The sequence below is a fragment of the Schistocerca americana genome, chromosome X (genome assembly GCF_021461395.2).
Source record: "Schistocerca americana isolate TAMUIC-IGC-003095 chromosome X, iqSchAmer2.1, whole genome shotgun sequence".
NCBI classification, from domain to species: Eukaryota; Metazoa; Arthropoda; class Insecta; order Orthoptera; family Acrididae; genus Schistocerca; species Schistocerca americana.
The window spans coordinates 123,229,454-123,239,134 of NC_060130.1; positions in this window are offsets into that span (position 1 = coordinate 123,229,454).

Here is a 9,681-nt window from a genome sequence, read left to right on the forward strand (position 1 = left end):
TGGCGCGGACGCGGCGGCAGCTATGAAATACTTATCATCCGATTCCAAGGAAACTATTCGGTAGAAAAATTTGATTCTTGGGCATGTTACAGCCTGATATCTTCTCTCGATAAAAGACCGAATTTCTTTTCGTTATTCGTCGTGGTTACTTGCTGTATCGCATTTACGTAAACCTCTACACGAAATTTTAATGAGTGTGCAGAGGTAAAAACGCATTGCGTGGACTTTGCGTACAGTTCATTTTAGGTAATACATTATTGCGTATGAAATTTAGTCAACATATCGAAATTGTTTTTAAAGCTGAGAGCAGATCGATAGCTATCACCGTTCTCGAGATATTGTCTGATATGTCGGCGGACGGGCTATGCCGTGACCGCGCGCGGGTTGCTCGGCGACGCGACCGGTACTTCGTCCTGCTCGTCGTAAACCATGTGGTTGTATCAACCGCAAATTTCGTAAACGGTTCAAGAAATCGAAATGTTTTTTTTTTTTTTTTTTTTGCAAACGATAACTTGTGAAAAGTCATGTATTTCGTCGCATGATAAATATCCTAAATCTGTTTATCTACCAAGATATGAAAGTAACTACAGTTTTTCAGAAGGGATAGATGAATTTTTTTAAACGGCATTAATAGCATGTCGAATGAGAAGTTAAACCGAAACTAATTTGCTGGTATGTCATAAGATGTAATTTACTAAATATGTAGAGCTATTGATTATTTCCTTTCTTTTTTCTTTATCCAGTGTACTTTACTGATTCAAGACGCGTTTCGCCTTTTACTTTAAGGCATCTTCGGTGGAATCTAGAATGATTCAGTTTTGTTTTGATATGTGATACTTGGAGATTATAAAACAGTTCACATCTTTTTTTACGTGAATGACTGATTACTTTCAGTGAATCGAATTTTTGGTGGACATATACGTTTCCCCTCACCTGGTCACATGCTGGAGGTTGAACTAAAACTTAGATTATGGAACATAAGCACATTTTCATGTTCGCTCTTTTTTCTTTGTCACTAGCAGTAGACGTTTTACTGAAAACTCTGATTTGACGTCGTAACTACAGTGTGTTCACCTCATGTCCCTTCCTGTCTGGTTTGTTTATGTACATGTTGCCAAACTGCAGAATTATATGCTGAAAACTAATGTTTGTTTATTTTCGTTCTCCTTATATCTGTATGTGTGTGTGGCTAGCCGGTGATAGTTATAGAAAGTTGAAAGTGAATCCAGTAGTTGTCAGACAGTGGTTGAAAGATTTGGTGTTCAGCTGATTTCAGTTTTGGTTTAAATGTTTTGTGGAGGAGTGCATGGAAGAGTAAATTCACTGCTTACATTAACAGATAAAATAGTAGAATAGTATTTCAACAGATGATTATTATCAGAATAGTATCAACCAACCCCTTTGTCCTCACTCTTTGACGCCCCATAATACGTCTAGTCAACTAACCCCTATTGTTGTCAAAGTTGTGCCATAATTTCCTCTTCCTCCTCTATGTAATTCCGTACCTCTTCTTTAGTCACACGATCCTCGTATCCAATGTTCAGCATTCTTATGAATCACCACGTTTTGAAAGCGTCTATTGTCTTTTTGACAGAACTGTTCATCATCCACGTTTCACTTACGTACAAGGCTGCACTCCACACAAAAACCTGTGTAAAATAGTATCCAACCATTAGAATTTATATTCGGCATGAACAAATTTTCTTTTTCAGAACGCTTTTCTTGCTATTGACAGTCTTCAGTCAGGTTTGCGTCTGCATCAGGAAATGCCTTACAATTTAAAATCTGGTTTCGAAAACTGTTCGAAATATATATTATTCTTTCGTGATTCTTAAGCAAGGTGCTGGCGATGATTACATTATGCTCTGTGGGAAATTCTATCAGGTGGCTTCCACTTTCATCCCTTCCCCCTAGCCTTTGTGTTCTTACTGTTTCGTGTACCTTCTACCGTATCACATTTTAAATTTTTGTCTCGCTTAACTATCTGAATAATTTCTTTTGTCGTACATTGTTTCAATGTGTTAGGAGATAGTGAACAATCGTGAACGGTAGTCATGAAATCTGTTCATGGTGAAATGAGAAAACATGAATAATGAAATATGTGAAAGAGTACATTGTACAGAAAATGAAAAATTGGTATGTCTTCACCCAACTTCGTCTTTCCTTCATGTAGGTGTAAGATATAGTTAATCAAACGCACCGCGCGTTTCGGTGGGTCCCACCCCGTACCTCAGTGGCTGTCCGTCATTGGCTACCGCTAACGTCTGCCGCTTCCAGATGGGAACGCCAATTCCGCGAGCCGCCGCGTCAACGCGGAAAACGCTTGCCGCTGCCGTTGCCGCACGCCGCGCTGCCGCGCTCTAGTGGGAACCGGCCTTCAGTGTGGACGGCGAACCCCGCTGCGCCGCGTCGAGCCGCGCCGCGCAGTTTTCCGGCTGTTGTCGGTACATCAAAGGAAGTGCGCGCTCAGTTTAGACGGGGCTTCGGCTCGCTCAATCTTCAGACCACGCGCGCGCTCCAACTGGAAACAGTGCGCGCCTCGGAGCGGCGCGGCGGGGCGCGGATGGCGCACTCCCATCTGTTAAGCCCGGTCCACACGCAACGATCTGTCTGCGCAGACATCGGCGCAGATGTCTGTACATGCAAAAGATCGCTGCAAATGTGGTGTGTTCACACGACACAAACCCCAATCTACTACTCGCCCGCCATCTGTCGGTGTAGAAAATAAATCAGTAACAAGCGACTACGCTCCCCGTAAACGTCAAAAATTTAATTCACTTATTTTGAAATACAGAGATGGAGGAAGTTCTGTTGTGGTCTGTGTTCGCAACTTGTGTTGCAAAAAACATTCAGACCAACCGCAGGAAACAGAGTAAGCGGTCAAAATGGTGTAGACAGTGGCTGCTAAAGTGAAAGCAGTTTTCTCACGTAAATTTACTGCGGGAGTTGCCGGGCGAACCTAACGACTGGCGAAATTATTTTCGGATGGATGTCGAAACTTATAATTATCTCTTAAAGCTTGTAGCCCCTCATATTATGAGAATAAATACTTGTATAGAGAAGGGCAATTTCTCCTCATGAACGGCTGGCGGTAAAATTAAGATTCCTAGCAACAGGAAGGAGCTACAAGGATTTGGAATTTTCAACTGCAATATCGAAACAAGGGTAGAGTGAAATAATACCCGCAATTTTTCAATTAGAGCATTGTATGCTGTTGTCTTTTTGTCTCAGTCACTATATTCTTTACTTTAATCTTCCACAAACATGGGTGGTTTCTATATATTTCAATGAATTCACTTACAAACTCTCGAGAACACTGACGAGTATCAGCCAATTTAATGCCCTGTGCGCACAAATACAAACACTAGACTGAACAAGCAGCTGTTTCGCGCCAGATTTGCGGCGATCTCCTGTCCACAAGCTCCAACTTGTCTGCACAGATGTGGTTTGCACCCACAGATTTGAGAGGTTTCGCTCAAATCTCCAACTCCAACTTCCAGGTTTGCACACACCTCAGGTCGGTGCAAATCTTCTGTCCACACGCAACGAACTGTCTGCGCAGATGTGATGTGCGCAGACAGATCGTTGCGTGTGGACGGGCCTTTACAGCTGTGCGCAGGGTGCAGCAGCGCGGCGCAGCATGACGCGGCGCGGCGCGCTCAGTGTGGACCCGCCTTAAGAGTTCTGCTGGCAAAGCATCGTGAGCAGGCATAGTGCAACAGGTGCTCAGAAACAGCATCAAAGCATTTTTCTTCGAGTGAAAATCACAAATTTTACACATCTCAGCCTAGAAAGTGGGAACAAAGCGTTTGGCTTCACTGTTAGATGAAAGAGAGAATGGTGTCACGTGGACATGTTGAATTTCACTGTGTTGGCAAAATTATTGAAATTCTGATGAAGAAAATTGTGCACCATTGTCTGAAACAATGTCTTCATGTGGTACACTTTGGTGCTCCAACTGAGGGAACAACTTACACAGCCTAAAAATATACATTCCCAACTATTAAAAAAAAAAAAGTGTGTTGTGATTCGCCTAACATGTTGTATGCTGTGAAATGCTGTTTTAGTTGCAAGCAGTACTCTGTGCATTTCGCTTGCTGTGATTCAAAACAGCATAAAGTAGGAGGCGGCACCTCACCTGACTGCTGGCATTCTGCACTGTAGTTGTTTTTTGTTTGCTAGATTTGTTGAGTGTCCAGCAATTTGAAAAGCTAGTAAGGAGTTGATTTCTTGGCTCTGAAACTTAAATTAGGTTAGTAAGTGGCTACTCTCCAGAAGTTGCCATTGGATATACAATTCAAAAACACTGTAAAACATATTTTACAGGAAAATTATGAAAGATTTACTAATATCTGACAACTGCCACACTTAAGACCCAGGTCGTCGCCAATGGGTGTCTAATGTGTTGGCAGTTGAGAGGACAAGAAAGACGATCAGACATCTACAAAAAGATAACACATTAATAAGTTTATTTACAAAAGGTACACCTAATAACCCCTGAGATAGACATAACTTTGAGTTGTTGTGTGTTCTTCTGTGGTGTTGCGTTACATGGAAGGGATGCAATGTCCTTGAAAGAGACAAATAGTCTTGAATGCTGATACAATGTGATTGTCTCTGACTATTAGTATTGCTTAGTAGCGTCGTGCTATGTCGATATATTTTCTCACTACAGCCTTCCATATCACGTTTAATACGAGTCTGAAGATACATTGAGTCTGGGGCAAGGCTCTGAGTGCAGCTGTTTAAACAGATGTGCTAACCAGTCAGAATCACAGACAGTGAGGTCATGTGAATTCAGTGTCCTCTGATGCCTCTCATCAGACTCAGCCATCGATAGAAGAGTGAGCTCACCGTCAGCCTACTGGCAGGATGCCCAAGCGTGCCATTTGCCACGAAGATGAGTGCGCCATATGGGATACTGGGTGCATCAGCGAAAACGAGAATGATACCGTGGTAAATGTCACCGAACACATCACACAAGAAATTTGAAATTGTAATTTTGGGAAACAAATATCGAAGTCTCGCTTTTAATTTCATTCGAGCCAGCTCTGCATCTCTAACATATCGGATATATCAATAGAGCATGATATGCAGCTTAACAAGTAATCTAAATCTACTTTCGTTATTCAAAAGTGATCCACGAACAGATCTTTGTTTACGAGTGCTGCTAACCTTTCAATGTTTTTTATGCCTCTGTGCTATTTTTGCGCGAAATTCAGTTTAATTCTAATGTCACAGAATGATAATTTCGTCCTAATAATCTCAGTTAACACCATATTGAAAACAATGCCACTAGAATTTTCACAGCAGCACATGGCAGATGGCGCTACTGCCATGTGAGCCATCATGCCACTTGCCATGGTGTCACTTTAGTTGTACATGGAAACCCAGATTAACATTTCAGATATGCAGATGATTAACATTTCAGTGTAGCTGCACAAATTAGTTACAAGTAACGCCATCTGCAATCAGTATATATCGAAATGTTACATAACAGGTTTCTTATTCGGAAATTGCATTTTCTTGTTGCTTGATTGTGAGAAGATTGTGTACGGATTCATTTAAGAAGGGTGAACAACTATTAGCACATGTCGGAATTCAATAGCAGCGAGATCATGGCCTTTTGAGATAATGTTTTATCGGTTAGTAATATTGCTGCTTGCATTGGTCAGGATACCACAATTGTCATGCGAATGTGGGATCAATAAGTTCAGCTGAAAGCTATAGCATATTCGATAGTCCCACACAACGAATGGCTGACAGCAAGCCATGATCTTGTTTGTGGCACGCCAAGAATCCACATAGACAATCCGACAAAGTGTGGAGTGCTACAGACAGTCAGCCAGCATGGCAACTATTGTTGCAGGTCCTCTTGATATTGCAGCGATGAAGGTGATCCGATAGAGCAGCGCCCAACAGCAACATTGCACACAGGTGTGGCACCACATTGTCCTTTTAGTCGAATTAGTATACGGCATCTCAATGGATGCATCTGTGTGTAGAGGCTCCAGAGAACGAAAATGCCAGATTTAATTTGTCATCATTAGAAACTAGATTATATGCATTTGCATATTGCTTATGAATTTGTATATTTGGCTCCTTTTCACCGTTTATTGCATATTTTATCTAAAACCTAGTGACAATGCATATTTTCGCTCTATATTTACAACATTTTAAACATTTAGATGGGTGGTCTCTAGCTCGATCTAGTCGTTGTCTCACAGATTGACCGCAACCTAGAACTGAGTGCAATCACTAACCGAAAGGCCAGTGGCTAGAGAAATCATTACAAAAAAGGAACAGGAACAGGCAGGCAGGGTCAGTGCTCCTGCACTCGCTTCCCCAGTTCATCCTCTCCGTTGTCATGCCGTAGGCGTCGGCAACAATTACATTAAACTACGCAAGCTTTTAGTCTCACGTCCTTTGTTTCAGTTTAACTTTCTCTTTACTTTTACGCAGTTGAACGTGTTTACGACGTGTAGTGTGTACCGTGTTGTGCGTCATCCTGCCCGAAAAAAGAAACGTCTTTTAGTGGATAGCTGACCATCCTAGAACATTTACATGTGAGGGATTATTTTTATACTGTCGAGTTTGCGAGAAAAACGTGTGGAGCAAAAAATGTTTCAAACAGACCAGCACGTTAAAGCAAGTCCTCATATCGCAGTAATGCAGAAGCAAGGACCACGGCAATAACTTGTGACAGCAGCAAGTTACAGTGGCAGGCATTTGTCCAAAGATAACCAAAAAAGTCGGTTTAACATGGATCTATGTGAAGCATTCATTGCAAGCAATATTTCTCTTCACAAACTTACAAACCCTATCCTGCGCAAACATTGCTTAAATCAAAATATACCAGATGAATCAACATTGCGTAAAAATTACATACCGACAATTTACGTAAATCTTCTGGAATAAATACGCAGTGAACTGAAGGTCAGCATTACCTAGATTTCACTTGGCGAAACTACAGTCATTCGTGGCCATTACATTGCAAATTTAATTGTTGGTGCTTTAAAAGAAGAGCCTTCTTCTTCTATTTAGTGACCTTCAAAGAACTTGAAAAAGTAAATCATTCTACGATCGCCAGATTTGTGAATGAGGGTATTAGAAAAATATTCCTAGAATCTTCTGCAGATGAAAGAGCGTTGGTGTTTATTTCAGATGCTGTTCCCTACATGATCAATGCAGGGAAAGCCCTCTGAGTATTTTATCCCAATTTGATTCATGTGATGTGTTTTGCTCATGGAGTACATCGCCTTGCTGAAGAAGTACGTTCAACGTTTGTGAATGTAAATAAACTGATTTCATCCACAAAGAAAGTGTTGCTGAAGGCTCCTGCTCACATCTACAAAGAAAAACTACCAAATGTGCCTTTACCTCTCGAACTAGTTGTAACTCGTTGGAGTACGTAGGTCGAAGCTGTGTTGTTTTACAATGAACATTTCGAGGCCATTAGATGGGTAGTAAACGACTTTGATAGTGCAGAGGCTTTGGCAGTTTGCCAGTGCAAAGATGCTTTTAATGATTCCAGTATTTAAAAAGGCATTGCTGTGATTAGCTCTCATTTTCCCCATATACCTACAAGTATTAAAAACCTTGAAACTCAAGGTTTGGCGTTGAATGAATCTGTTCAGTTAATGAATAAAATTATTCTAGTGAACTCCTCATTGCCAGAGGCATTCCCAAGGAAACTTAAAAAAAAGTTTGAAAACATTTTAAACAATAACCCACGCTTTGAACCCTTGTGCCAAATTGATAATTTTACTAAAGGGATGGGTGGACTTTTACCAGAAGCAACAGGTGCCAACAGAGAACACAAATTCAAATACTGCCCAGTTACCTCAGCTGATATAAAATGGTCCTTTTGTGCTTATACAAATGCTTCAAGTGATCGAAGACACAATCTTACTACTGAGCATTTAGAACAGTACTTGACTGGTTATGTTTACAATAGTAGAAAAATGTAAAATAACTTGTAAATGATGCTTTGGTCCAATAGTATTGATAAAAAGTTAATGCTTTTCAAAAAAATTCATGGTTGTATGTTGTTCTTTAAATAAATTATTACGGAGGTTTTGAGCGTGCCCCTCTGCGTGCGATATATCTCGGAGTTAGTCCTGTACATATCGACTGTTTCGCTGCGACTCACTCACATCGCATCTGCTTGTTACCGACAACAACAGCAAAGAGGGAACAATTCTTGAAACACGATATGCGTCCCCATTTTGCAAATTTTGAGAAAATAATCCCAGAAAGGCCCCCTTTCTAACCTCTTCCAGAGGGAATTCAGAAAATTATATTAGCGTTCTAAATATATCGATTTTTCGCGTGGCTTGCCCTCTTCCTCGTAACTGATATGCACAGGTTCGACTTTGAGATATAATGCATGCAGTAACTAACATGTTTTTTTTTATTATTTGATCCTGCAACCTTCCACACTTTTCATGCATTGTAAGCATTTTTCATTCACATTTGCATGCATATTTTAAGGTTTTTATGATGCATATAATCCTGTCTCTAGTCATAATCATATGGTTCCATCAGCTGCCGTTATGTTATGGGATATATTGCACACACATAATGATCACTGCTGGTTTGTGTTGCCAGTAATTCAGATAGCAGCCATTACTATTATGATGTGTCAAGGCAAGTGGATGTGCCCTATCTAAGAGGTTTCTAGGACATTATCTTCCAGAGAAATAACACAAGACTGCTTGTCTGTGTTGCCCTGATCTGTTTTGATTCAGAGATAGCTTCACTGTTCTTCTAGCCAGAATGTTCTCTAGATCTTTCACTGACTGAAATATATTCTCACTGATTGCCACGAGACTGTATGACACCACTCTCCAGCCGCTATAATTGATGAACTCTGGTGCTGAGTTGAAGCAGTGTGGAATTACATATCCGTATGCATCATCCTAGCTGAGTTCAGCGCAGTACTGAACCAGGTTAAAGCCACTATTGCTGCCAGAGATGGCAGCTCTATATATGAAATTTTGCAGCCAGTATTCCCTCAAATCACCAATAAATTCAATTGTGTATTTTGCCTACTAGACTGTATACTTGAAGGAGAACTAATAATCTGCCTTAGTCTTTAATGCATCTCTCTTTCTCACAGAAACTGGTAAAATAAATTGATAGATCATATGGCATCATTGCCCTGATGTATATTTTTCTATATAACACCACATTCGCGACATGGATGTCTTTGTGATGAAATGTTTAACAAATAGCAGAAGTATTTTCAAATGTAGATTAAAGATGTTTTCTCTTAACAACTCCTACACTATAAAGGAATTCTGGGATAGACGTAATTACACAAATGGCTTGCATGTAGCCATCTAAATATTTTAGTTCGTTTCGTATGTTTATTTTATTGACGCATTCTACATCATAATGTTCATCATAAATATGATCTATGGAACAAGTACTATTTCCTTATTTGTAATCCTCCCTGGAGATGCGGTTTTAATGGCCAGCAGAATATTTTAAATGATCAACAATGAGCAAAGTCTGCAGGCAGCTGCAACATTAATAATACAAACATTCACACAGGGGTCCAGGACTGACAGGATCAACGTAAATTCTGAAGAAATGTAGATAGCTAACTTTTACACTACAAAAAATCTCCATGCAGTAAACTTGCATTTATCGTAGAGTGGAAAACGTCTCAAAGGT